The sequence below is a fragment of the Monodelphis domestica genome, chromosome 1 (assembly GCF_027887165.1).
Source record: "Monodelphis domestica isolate mMonDom1 chromosome 1, mMonDom1.pri, whole genome shotgun sequence".
NCBI classification, from domain to species: Eukaryota; Metazoa; Chordata; class Mammalia; order Didelphimorphia; family Didelphidae; genus Monodelphis; species Monodelphis domestica.
The window spans coordinates 734,587,094-734,600,579 of NC_077227.1; the positions used below are offsets into that span (position 1 = coordinate 734,587,094).

The 13,486-nt window shown below is 39.3% G+C and overlaps 1 protein-coding gene across 2 annotated transcripts in view; it reads right to left on the minus strand.

Annotated features, from left to right (window-relative positions):
• Positions 1 to 10,741: 10,741 nt before the first annotated feature.
• LOC103094158 (uncharacterized) overlaps positions 10,742 to 13,486 on the minus strand; it is a 66,894-nt gene continuing 64,149 nt past the window's right edge. For both annotated transcript variants that reach the window (XM_056813702.1, XM_056813698.1), the window contains one exon: positions 10,742 to 12,225. The gene's annotated coding sequence lies outside the window, so the exon portion shown is untranslated. The remainder of the gene's footprint in view (positions 12,226 to 13,486) is intronic.

A 13,486-nucleotide genomic window follows, 5' to 3' on the forward strand; every position in this document is an offset into this window, starting at 1 on the left:
GTTTCTGGCTTTTTGCACATGTCTGTTGAAGGTCATATTTTCAAATGATTAAATCTATACTCCTTTGTTACAGCCCTTTCTAAATCCTGTTAACTTGAGTATGGTAGAGATTGGAATAATTAAATTTTGATCTAGGCTGCAGCCCTTACTCAATCCTATTAGGACTGAATAGGGTGGAGTATCTCCATTGTATCAATTCTAAAATCAATCAAGACTCAAAGAAATTCCTGTTCTATGCTTAAGCATAGGTCAAAGTCCTTTCCATTGTTCAGCAAAAGGTTTCTGTCCTAAAGTAATCTTAAGAAGGGAAGAGAAGGAACCTCCCATGCCAATGGAGTTCCCATTCCAATAGACTATCAGTAAGAAATTTTCCAAGTATGAAATATCCAATGGTGAAATTTCCAACATTTATAAGTCTAAGGAATTTTGAGGTTTACAATCCCCCCTGATGATCATTGGGAGACTAGTCTCCCCATTGATCATTTAACATAATCATTTTGTAGTTCTAAATTCACTTCTAACTAAAGATATGCACAATATTCAATTTCTAAGAGAAATTAGAATAGTGAGAGAGGAAATAGAAAAGAAAAGAAAGCAAAACCAATGTTTGCTAGGCGCATTGACAGAAAGCCAAATTAGGGGCAGTCCCTTTTGGCATAAATGTTACAATAAATGTTCAATCAAAAGTTCAGTCCAATCAATCACATCCAAAGTTCATTCTTGATCTTCTTGATGAAGTGTAGGTTTTTGGCATCTTTCTGCAACAGTTCATTCTCTGGATATAAAAGTTTCAAGCTTCTTTCTTGAAGATCTTTTCTCGAACAAAATCAAAATCTTTGAAAATTTTTTATAACAGTAAAATCTTAAACAAAAGTCTTGGATTTTTATAAAAATAAAATCTCAAATAAAAAAAATTCAAAAATTCTTAGATTTTAAATTAAAATACAATCCCCCCTGAAGTAAGTATTAAAAAAAAAATATCAAGTTAAGCTCAGAATGCAATGTTCAGGTATGGGGTTGTATGTGTCAATTATCAAAAAAATAGAAAAATAATCAAAAACATAAGAAAATTTCAAAATAGACCTTGTATAGGTCCAGTTTAAAGTAATTTCTATCCCACAAGTATGTAGGACAGAATGCAGTAATATTTCACTTAGCCATTTGTAGCCAAGACTACAGGAAGTTGCCATAATATAAGAAGAAAAGAATTAGAATTCTATTTTGATGGGGAAATGTCATTCCCTTGTCTGATTTTTTTTTCTTCAGAGATATAGGGAGCCAGCATGATAGTCAAGCTTTGTACTTGTTTGAGTACTTCGAAAGGAGTGTAGATACAAGGAAGTCCTACGACTTAAACATAAGTTAAGCGTCGCAACCTTGAGTCTCACTTTAATATTTCATGTGTGCTCTATTGGCACTATTCAGGTTTAGTCTGTGCTCCTTGTTTTTATCCCTTTTCCTGGAATCAGACACAAACATTAATCACAGTCCTATAATATTTTATCAATAAATGGCAGGTTCCCATAGTTTAAAGCTTTTAGGCATATATTGATATTATAGCAAGAGTATATATATTAACTTGTATTACTGCAGGGAAAAAAAAATTAATATTAATTATGTGTACCTTCAGTACAAAAAATGAGAAAAAAAATCAAATATTCTGATAAAAAAATAAAAGAAAAGAAATAAGAAAAAATAAGAAAAAAATCAGTAATTCAATATATTCTTGAAAAAAAATATCCATTTGTCTATGGATTATTATCTCCAATTCTTATGATAAGATAGAGTCACAATTCATATGATAAGATAGAGTTAATCAGTCTCAGCAGAAGATGCTTTCTTCACATGTGAGCAGTGAATCCAAGAGTCTCTTTCTCCAATCTTTATAGATGTTGGAGTAGTTAATAATATTTGGAATGGTCCTTCCCATGAAGGTTCAGTTGCTCCAGTTCGCTTGAAATTCTTGATATAAACTTTATCTCCTGGGTTCAGGTCATGCAGAGAAAAGTCTAATGGTCCAGCTTGTACTGCAGCTCCAGATTCATGAAGTTCACGTAGTTTGTGCTGTAACTCCTGTATATAGGAAGCAATAGTAATATCTCCCCCTAATAGCGATGTATAAGCCGGGGAGAAAGGCTTAGCCTGTATAGGCGGATGTCCAAAAAGCATCTCAAATGGTGAAATATGTAAGTCTCCTCTAGGCCTGCTTCTAAGATAAAATAGGGCCAGAGGGAGAATTTCAGGCCATTTTAAATGGGTCTCAGTGCATAATTTGCCAATCATAGTCTTAAGTTCTTTATTCATCCTCTCCACTTGGCCTGAGCTCTGGGGGTGATATGGAACATGGAATTTTGGAGTTATCCCCAAGCAAGAATATATTTGATTTAAGACAGAATCGGTAAAATGACTCCCTCTATCGGAGTCAATACGTGCTGGTAGGCCAAAACGAGGAATAATTTCTTTTAAAAGTATCTTTGCAACAAAATCTGCTGTGGCTCGGGTCGTAGGAAATGCTTCCGGCCATCTGGTTAGTTGATCTACAATTACTAGACAAAATTTATAACGTCCAGCTTTTGGCATTGTAATGAAATCTATCTGTAGATGTTCAAAAGGTGTGTAAGCCAGAGGACGTCCCCCAAAGGCTTTTCCACGATATGCATGTTGGTTATATGCCTGGCAAATAGGGCAGGCTGAACATACTTTAGAGGCTACAGTAGTTATACCAGGGGCTATCCATACTCTCTTGACAGAGTCCACGATGCCCTGGGTGCCAAAATGACCATTTTTATGAATAGATTGGCAAATTTGGTTATAGAAACTTCTAGGGAGCAGGGGTTTTCCTTCAGATGACACCCATACTCCATTAATTTGTTTTGCTTTAAATTTTTGTTTCCATTTTTCCACTTCCTTTTCATTATAGGAGAGTGATAAATTTAAATTATCAGTGGTTGTTAATGTTAAAATTAATCCAGGTCCTTCTATGGCTGCTAGTTTTGCAGCGGCATCTGCTCGGTCATTTCCTCTAGAGACAGGGTCAGAGCCACCTGTATGGGCAGAGCAATGAACTACAGCTAGGGCTTTAGGCAGTTTGAGAGCAGAAAGAACTTCATTAATAATTTCTGCATTAGCTATGGATTTTCCAGCTGAGGTTAAAAATCCTCTTTGGAGCCATAGCATCCCGACTGAGTGACAAATGCCGAAAGCATATCTAGAATCTGTATAAATAGTTGCCTTTTTATCCTTGGCAATTATACAAGCTTGTTTTAGAGCTATGAGTTCTGCTCCTTGAGCGCTAATGTTAGAAGGTAGTGAAGCTGACCATTCAGTGGCAAATTCTGAGACTACGGCAGCTCCAGTGTAACGTATGCCATCCCTCATAAAAGAGGAACCATCGGTAAATAAAATCAGATCTGCATTGTCTAAGGGAGTGTCCAAGAGATTATCTCGAGGCTTTTCTGCCATGGACACTAATGTTTCACAGTTATGTAGTGGTTCTCCTGAAGTGGGTAAATCTGGAAGCAAGGTGGCAGGGTTAAGAGTTGAACAGCGTTTCAAGGTAATATTTTCACTATTTAATAAGGTTATTTCATACCTTGTAATTCTCTGATCCGAGAATGCCTGTGTTCTATGTTTTACCAATAATGCTTCAATCTCATGTGGGCACATTATTGTTAATGGACATCCCAATACTAAATCAACGGTTTTTGTTACTAGTAAGGCTGTAGCAGCTACTCCTCTAAGGCATGGTGGTGCTCCTGCTGCTACTGGGTCTAGTTGGGCAGAATAATAAGCAATTGGGCGCTGAGAAGGTCCCAAAGTCTGAGTTAACACACCAGAGGCTACTCCTCTTCGCTCATGCACATATAAAGTAAATGGCTTGTTGTAATCTGGGATGCCTAGAGCAGGGGCAGACATGATAGCCTTTTTCAGATCTGTTAGAGCTGACAAGTGTTCAGGCTCTAATTTGAGGGGTTCAGGAACTGAATCCTTTGTTAATGCTATAAGGGGTTTAGTGATTTCCCCATAGCAAGGAATCCATTGTCTACAAAACCCTGTTGCTCCTAAAATTGCTCTCAGCTGTTTCTTAGTGGTAGGAGCACTCAATTTTTGAATGTTCTCAATTCGTTTTGGAGAAATATAACGAGCACCCGCAGTCAAGATGAATCCCAAATATTCTACTTTTTGGAGACACCATTGAACTTTATCCTTAGAGATTTTATGTCCTCTTTTGTGCAATTCCAAAAGAAGGTGTTTGCTATCTTCTTGACATGTTTCTGCATCTGTTGAAGCCAAGAGTAGATCATCTACATATTTGATTAATTTGCTATTTTTAAATGTTATATTGTCTGTGTCTTGGCTCAAAATTTGCTCAAATAAGCTCGGACTTTCGACATAACCCTGTGGCAGCCGACACCAGGTATATTGTGAGCCCTTCCAGGTGAAAGCAAAAATATGCCTGGAGTTTTCATGTATTGGTATGGAAAAGAAAGCTGAACACAAGTCTACTACTGTAAAGTATGTAGCTGTGCTAGGAATAGATGAAATAATAGTATGTATGTTAGAAACTACGGAGTGTCTCTTTATAACATGATTATTCACTGCCCTTAGATCCTGTACGAATCTATAGATGTGCTTGCCATCGGGTCCTTTTTTTGGTTTTTTAATTGGCAGGATGGGCGTGTTGTATTCAGATTTGCAAGGGATTATTATTCCCTGTTCTATTAATGAGTTAATAACTGGTGTAATACCCTCAATTGCCTCCTTTGAGAGGGGATACTGAGGGATAGAAGGAGGTGGGCTAGATTTAGTTTTTATCTGCACAGGAACAGCAGATTTAAGTAAGCCTACATCAGAAGAAGATGTGGCCCAAAGGGACTCCGGTATATCTTTAGGTATTTCAAAAATGGAAGGTTCTTTTGCCTCCTGGTTTTCAGAGAGAAGTACAGGGAGTAAATTTAAAGATTCCTCTGGTACTTCTAATGATAATGAGCCATCTGGGGAGCAGGTTATTGTGGCTCTGAGTTTGCATAGAAGGTCCCTCCCCAGCAAATTTAAAGGGGAGTCAGGCATCAAAAGGAAGGAGTGTTGTACCTCTAGGGGTCCTACAGACACCATTCTAGGAGGAAGTCTTTTAACTCTTTGGGCTATTCCTGATACTCCCATTACATTCTCTGAGCCAATAGAATAACATTGTAAATCAGGTGTTCTCTTTAATACAGACCAGGAAGCTCCGGTGTCTAATAGACAATCATAATAGGTGTTACCCACTTTTAAGGTAACATGGGGTTCATTAGTATGGGGAGGGCAGTGGATAGGGACAACGGGTAGTAGGACATCAGGGTCTGGGAAATCAAAGGTTGTATCCTCTGATTCCTGTGCCCCAGCCCCCCCCGGGCACCATCATTGTGTTTGGGATATTCCTTGGGCACCCCCCTGAAGGGCACCTCTCTGAGGGTCATTAGTACCTCGAGTAATTTTTGGACGAGCGCCATTTCTCATATATTGTTGAGTATAATCATTAAAATTTTCTTCAATTTGAGCATTGTCATTAAATTCCCAATTCCTATTTCTATAATTCTGGTTTCTAAAGCTCTTATTTCTATATTCATTATAGTTATTTCCATAGTCATTATTATAATTTCTAGAATTTTGGTTTCTATAACCATTATCATAATTTCTATAGTTATTATTTCTAAAACCATTATTAAACTGTGTATTCCTTCCAAACATCTTAAGAAAGGTTCTACATTCCATCATTTTGTGGCCCTTCTTCTCACAGAAGTGGCAAGTAATGGATTGATAATTGGATTTCTGGAGAGGGGCAATTGTCGTTGGTTCATTATCATGCCCACTTTCTAATTTAGTTATCCTATCTATTACACATCTCATTTTTTTCTTCATTTCCTCCATGTCATCATTATTCTCTTTCTCCTTTTCTTCGTTTCCCTTAAAAACATATATAGCTGTTTTTCGCAATTCTTCAAGGTCCATATCTGACCATCTTGGGCATTGTGTTTTAAAATAATTTTTAATTACTTTGCATGAATTATTTACAAAGATTCTTCTAACTTGTCTTAAACTATTCTCTTTATTTAAGTCCCAATCTAAGTATCTGTCCCCAAACTCGATAATTCTGTCCATAAATCTGGAGGGTGTTTCGTTTTCCTTTTGCTTAATTTTTTCCAGTTCCATCCACTTATCTGTACTGTCCGCACATTCCTTCATGGCTGTGAGGATGGCCTCTCTACAACGGTATAGTTGTAGATAGTCCTCAGGATTATTATAGTCCCATTCGGGATCCTGAGATGGCCAATGTGCTGCATTACGCCCCCGGGTTTTGTTGACATGAGCAATTATTTTATTTTTTTCACGTTCACTTAAAAAAACCTGTAGTAAGCTCTCAACGTCCTTGTAAGACGGATTATATTGAAAAAATATGTCTCCCATCTTTTTTGTTACTAGAAAAGGATCTTGTTCATATGTGGGGATATTTCGTGTAAATTCATTTATTTCTTGGGGAGTAAACGGTATCCTATGTCTTAAAGTCACCACATCCCCATTTCGTCCTATTTCAGGTACTTCTCTTAGAGGAAACAGGCCTCTAGTTGAATTTTGCACCTGTGGGTCAGTTTGACAAGGACAGGTTTCTCTAGGAGGACAAGATCTCCCTTGCATTGGAATTTGGTTTTCTGTAGGAGAAGGAACATGAGAAGCTGGGATTGCAGGGGAAGGGTTTTGGGGATTAAATTCAGACAAGATTTGCACTGCACGAGAGAAGCAGTCTGTTAACTGGGCTATAGGGAAGGTGTTTTCCATCTCTATTTCAGGGAAGGAAATTTCCTCATTCAAAGGTTCAGAAACAGGTCTGTTTCTGGTAGAGTGGGTGTTTGCCCATTGATCCTGTAAGAAACATTTTAGATCTTCTAATTGGGCTTGCATTTTATCCTCAATTTTTCCTATTTTATCTTCCATATCTCCCATTTTATCCTCAATATTTCCTATTTTATTCTCAATATTTCCTATTTTATCCTCAAGTTTTTCTATTTTATTCTCAATATTTCCTATTTTATCCTCAATTTTTTCTATTGTATCCTCAATTTTTTCTATTGTATCCTCAATTTTTTCTATTTTATCCTCAATATTTTCTATTTTATCCTCAATATTTTCTATTTTATCCTCATTTTGTTTTATTTTATCCTCATTTTGTTTTATTTTATCCTCATTTTGTTTTATTTTATCCTCATTTTGTTTTATTTTATCCTCAATATTTTTTATTTTTTCATCTCTAAATATAGTATTGAGGAGTACAAAAATGACAGTACCTATTAATATAAAAATTTGGAGGTATCCTTCATTCCTCAATGCCCCTACTTCTTCAGCTGCCATATAATTGTCAAAGAATGTAGTACTCATTTTTATATGTATATTTTGTAATTTCACAAAACACGTGGGGAGCAGGGCAAAGCAACAAACTTTCCACAGGGTTTTTTTTTTTTTTAATCCAGGAAGTTGTTCCTTAAGGGAAAGGATATTTAGAAACAGTTCTTCCAGCCAGGACTTTAGAGTCCTGTTGCTGAGATTTAAAAACAGCTGTTTTCTGTCTATCAGAGTCACACAGCTGGGAAGTATCTGAGGTCCGATTTGAACCCAGGACCTTCTGCCTCTAGGGCTGGCTCTCAATCCGCTGAGCTACCCAGCTGTCCCTTAAGATTAAAGGGAAGAAAAAGAAAAAACTGCTGATTCCAATTTAACTTAAGGAGAAAAGAGAAAAAGTTTTTTATACTCACGTGTTCTAGCAGCTGTGTCTTTAAGCCAAGTTTTTTTTTTTTTTAAAAAAAAGGACTAAGTGGTGAAACAGTATAGTAAAAAGGCAAGGAAAAAGTTTTATTGAGAGGATTCTTTAGACTCCCGTGTGGTCAGCCACAATGTTACAAGGGAATCACTTTAAAAGACTGATATATATTAATTTAAGGTCGCCAAGGAATCAGCTATGTAATTCCTAAATGAAAAACTCAAGTCAGCCGTCAGCCTTTTTGGAGTTTAATTACAATAGGAGCAAGAAAGGAATTAGAGATATATATAGAGAGAGAAAGGGGAGAGAAGGGAATAGGGCTTAAATACCCCCTCTGTTTAGGCTGGGCCAAAAGGCCCAAGCCCTTAGATAGCTGGGGCAAAGAAAAGAGATCAGTCCCTTTCACTCACGTGTCCAAAATGGAGAAACAGTCTCAGAGGCCCCCACTTTCAGCTTCCTTCAGAGCAAGCTTCCTCAGAGCCCAGGAACCACCCTGACCAAAAACTCCATCCTCCACCACCTCGAGTCTCCAGACCCTCCTATCTTTAAGGAAACCATCCAAGTTGCCTCCCCTCAGTCCTCACATCTACCAATCACTCTTCATCAATTTGCCTGTCAATGGAGGCTCTCGCTTAACCCAGGACCGCCCAGAGGTTTCTGGCTTTTTGCACATGTCTGTTGAAGGTCATATTTTTCAAATGATTAAATCTATACTCCTTTGTTACAGCCCTTTCTAAATCCTGTTAACTTGAGTATGGTAGAGATTGGAATAATTAAATTTTGATCTAGGCTGCAGCCCTTACTCAATCCTATTAGGACTGAATAGGGTGGAGTATCTCCATTGTATCAATTCTAAAATCAATCAAGACTCAAAGAAATTCCTGTTCTATGCTTAAGCATAGGTCAAAGTCCTTTCCATTGTTCAGCAAAAGGTTTCTGTCCTAAAGTAATCTTAAGAAGGGAAGAGAAGGAACCTCCCATGCCAATGGAGTTCCCATTCCAATAGACTATCAGTAAGAAATTTTCCAAGTATGAAATATCCAATGGTGAAATTTCCAACATTTATAAGTCTAAGGAATTTTGAGGTTTACACTACATAGAAATGTATGTATTTCTATCTATATAATGTATCTATTTTATGTAGATACATTGTATCTCCTTGTATTTGTTTATAGATACCTATTTGTATCCATCTATTGTATCTATTTTATATCTATTTCTATCTGTATTTAGATATATATTTGTTATCGATCAAGATATTTATCTCTATATGGTAATGTATATATTTCTATCTATATAATGTATCTATTTTATATAGATATATCTATCTCCTATATTTGTTTATAGATACATATTTTATCCATCTATTATATATATATTGTATCTATTTCTATCTATATTGAGATACATATATGTATCTGTTTAGCTATTTGTCTCTATATAGAAATGTACATTTGTATCTATATGTATTTTGTATCTATTGTAGCTAAATAGAAATGTATCTATTTTATATCTATATATTTGTATGTCTATTTGAAATTCTATATATTGTACAAATATTTCATATATATTTTGTCTATATAGAAATGTGTGTGTTTTTATATGGTATATATTTGTAAGTATGGAGAATATAGTCATATGTGTTGTTCTCCCTGGTGTGTAAGTTCCTCAAGGGCACAGGATGTATCCCTTTTGTTTTTGAATTCCCATATAGTGAGGATTTAAAGGCTTTGTTTCCTTCTCCTTCCTCTGTATAGTTGGTGTTTAATAAATACATTATTTTTGAATTGAATATTATTAAAATAAGCCTTGAAAGCTGGGCAGGATTTTGGGTTTGGTTCTGGGTTTTGGTTCTTGTTGGTTTGGCAGGATTTTGACAGTGGGAAGCTATTCTGGGCAGAAGCAGCAGCAGGATCTAAGAGTCGAAGCTGGAAAGCCTGTGAGCAGATGTGTGGATGGCTCAGGGATACTGCAAGAAGATGTTCGTGGGAACCTATGATCACACTCAGAGCTGGAAGAGACTTTAAAGATGACTGAGTTCAACCCCCTCATTTCCCAGAGAATGAGATTAACAAACTTGCTCAAGATCACACACAGAGTAAATGACAGAAGCTAAATCTGAACCTAGGACTTCCTGACTGTGAGTCCCAAATTCCCTCTACAGTGCCATATACCCTCCTGATCAGTTCAGGTTGAGAAGAAGCAGGAGATAAGGATGGAAAGGCAGGGTGGGACAAATCATGGGCCTTCAGTGACAGAATCTGACATTAATGGCTGGCATCGAAGAGTCCTTGAAGGACTTTTGATCCTGTTGGGAACATTATCAGAGCTTAATCTAGCAGTAAGCAGAGCAAGGAAATGAACAGGAGATGGAGGAGAATAGAAGGGAGGCATTTGTCTCTCTGGGTCTCCGGGTCCATATCTAAAGAATATTGCCAAGGGTAAAGTTGGCCAGGGATGCTCTGACCTGCTGACCTATTCTCCAAGGGGCCCAAAGCAGTCATGGCCAGACCTCTCAGGGATTCAATTCGACAAGCCTTACTAAGGCTTGCTGTATTCAAGGACTGCAGGAGGCTGAACATCAGAGCTACAAAGATAAACCTGAGCAGATCCTGCCCTCCTGGAGTCTAAAATCAAAAGGGAGAGATGCCAGGGACAAAAACAACTCAGATCCAGGGGGAGGTAAAATAAGGACAAAAGAGAGTTTCAGGCCAAGTGCTGTTTCAAAGAAATTTGAGGAGTGAGCCATGGCACCATCAGGTGAAGGGAACTGGGGAAAGCTCTGTGACTTGGGTGGGTTGGAGGGCATATAAGCTATCTTTTGAAGGAAGGGGAAAGACTGGGGGAGCAGAAAGTCCTTTACAAGCTTAAAGAGAAATAGAGCAATGGAGGACTGGCTCTGTGGGGTTAGGAGTGATATCTCTGCCTCACCCTCACTCCTGGCTGGGGCTTCAGGTGGAGTATTCCAGTCCTAAGTCCTAACAAAACCCAGTCTCTTAATCCAGATGGCCCTAGCCATGGCACCAAGGACCAGAAGCCAAGGGAGTCAAGAGAAAGGCTGGCACACCCTACGTGTCCTTCTCAAGAGAAGCCTCTTAGTACTGGACTGCCATTCAGAGCATCCAGGTTTGAATCCTGACTTCACCACTTGCTAGGTGGTGACAAGTCAATAAATCGCTTCTAGCCTCAGTTTCCTTCTCTATAAGATGAAAGGCTTGGATTAGATGACCTCCAAATTTCCTTCTAGCTTGACCAAAAAGTCCTTGTCCTAGGTGCTCGGATCCATCCTAACTCCTCCAGTACTGGGAGGTTGTGGAGTGCACTTGATACCTGGATCCTCTTGGGGGAATTGTCACCCAGCCCCAGGTTTCTTTCTGACCTCATGAAACCCAGTTCTAGAAGGAAGAGTGATACAGGAGAAAGGCATTGCTTCTGTAGCTACAAGACCAGGGTTCAAATGTCCCTTAAAAGTACCTGTGTGACCTTGGACAAGTCACTGAAGTTCTCTGGGCCTTAGTTTACTCATCTGTAAACTGAAAGTATGGGACTGGGTGGGCTATGAGGTCCCTTTTGATCTAGATCTGCTATCCTAAAGAGAATGTAGCCAAGTTCTTCAAGTTAAGGGCATCAGAGAATTTCAGACTTGGAAAGAACTTCCATATAGGAAAAAATGGGGGAAAAACCCCAACCCTCCCAACAATGTAAGGGACAAATATGTCCCAGCATTCCCTTAATGACCTCCAGTGAGGGGGAGCCCACCATCGCAGGAGCAGCCCAATCCACCAGCCTTCATGAGCTAATCCCTCTGCCTTCAGCTCCCATCTTTCCAAGTAGTACTTCAATTTAGCAAATATCCCTCTACCTCAACTTAGCAAATATCCCTCCACCTCCTCTACCAGCAGCCCCAGTCTTCTCTTCTCCAGATCAAACACCCCCAGGTTCCTCAATGCACTGTTGTATAGCATGGACTCAAAACCTTCCATTATTCTTGGGATGCTCTTATGTGAATTCTCCAACTCATCAACGGTCTTCCTAAAGTAGATCACCCAGAACTCCAGATGTGGTCTGAACAGGGCAGAGTATAGCAGAACTGTCACCTCCGAATCAGTTAGTCATCAACAAACATTTATTGTTGTTTAGTTTGGACTCTTTGGGATCCCATTTGGGGTTTTCTGGGCAAAGACATTGGAGTGATTGGCCATTTCCTTCTTCAGCTCATTTGATGGATGAGGAAACTGAGGTGAGCAAGGTTAAGTCATTTGTCCATAGTCACACAGCTAGTAAAGATCTGGATCCAGATTTGAATTCAGGACTTCCTGACTCCAAGATGGGAAGTTCATTTTAGAAGGGAAGGAATTAGGACCTGGGAGGTCTAGGAGAAATCTTCTGCAAAAGGTGAGATTTGAGCTGAGTCTTGAAAGAAACCAGGAAAACTGTAAGACAAAAATAAAGAAGGGGGGGGGGGTAAGTAGGTGGCTCAGTGGATTGGGAGTCAGGCTCAGAGATGAAATGTCCTGGGTTCAGATCTAACTTCAGATACTTCCTAGCTGGGTGACCCTGGGCAAGTCACTTAACCCCCCATTGCCTAGACCCTACTGCTCTTATTCTTTTTTTTTTAACTTTACCTCCACCTTAGAATCAATACTGTGTATTGGTTCCAAGGCAGAAGAGCGATAAGGGCTAGGTGATGGGGATTAAGTGACTTGCCCAGGGTCACACAGCTGGGGAAGTGTCTGAGACCAAATTTGAACTCAGGACTTACCATCTCTAGGCCTGGCTTTCTATCCACTGAGCCACCCAGGTGCCCTCTACAATGTACAATGATGTAAATGTCAGAGGACTTTATTATGGCTCCTGGAGGCACCTGGGAGCAAACAGAGTTTCTTGAGTGGGAAGACAACAGGATCAGGCTTTAGAAAAATCACTTTGGCAGCTGAGTGGAGGGCAGACTAGCATGGGGAGAGATCAGGGAGGATGCTGTTGAAATAGTGCAGGTTAAAGGTGAGGAGAGCTCAATTGGGCTGGTGACTGTCTGGTGGAGAAAGGAAGCAAGGGAGTGTGGGCCAAAATTGGTGTGAAGCCAGAAAGGGTGAGATTGGCTAAGTGAAAGGCTAAGAGGGCTGTTATTCCGGGAAGACTTTTTTCTTTTGGAAGATGCCTGTGGTTTCCATGGAAATGGGAATTAATTATTAATGCTCCCCACAAGGAAACTCCCCATTCCAATGAGGATCAGCATCTGCTGTGCTGCCCTTCCCAAGCCTCCTGGGCAGCTCCTAGTTTTTACATGCAATGTCCAATAGCCACCCCTCCCCTCCCCTCTCCTGCCCCAGTGAAGGGGATTTCTTGAACCCACACGGAATGTTCACTTTCACTTTCATTCTTCTGGATTCATCCCAGTGTTCTCAGCTAGTCAGGTCATTTCAGTTCCTGACTGTTGTCCAGTGTATTGGCTATCCTGCCCTTCCCAGCCTTGTACTCGTCCAAGTCACTGATAACAGCACAGGCTGAGCTCGGATTCCTGGGGTACTCCACTGGAGACCTCCTTGACAACTGACATTTAATCATTAGACATTTGCTCTTTGGGGACATCTAGGTGGCACCATGGATAGAGCACTGAGTCTGAAGTCAGGAAGACCTAAGTTCAAATCCAACTCAGACACTTACTAGCTGTATAATCTTGGCTGAGTCACTTAA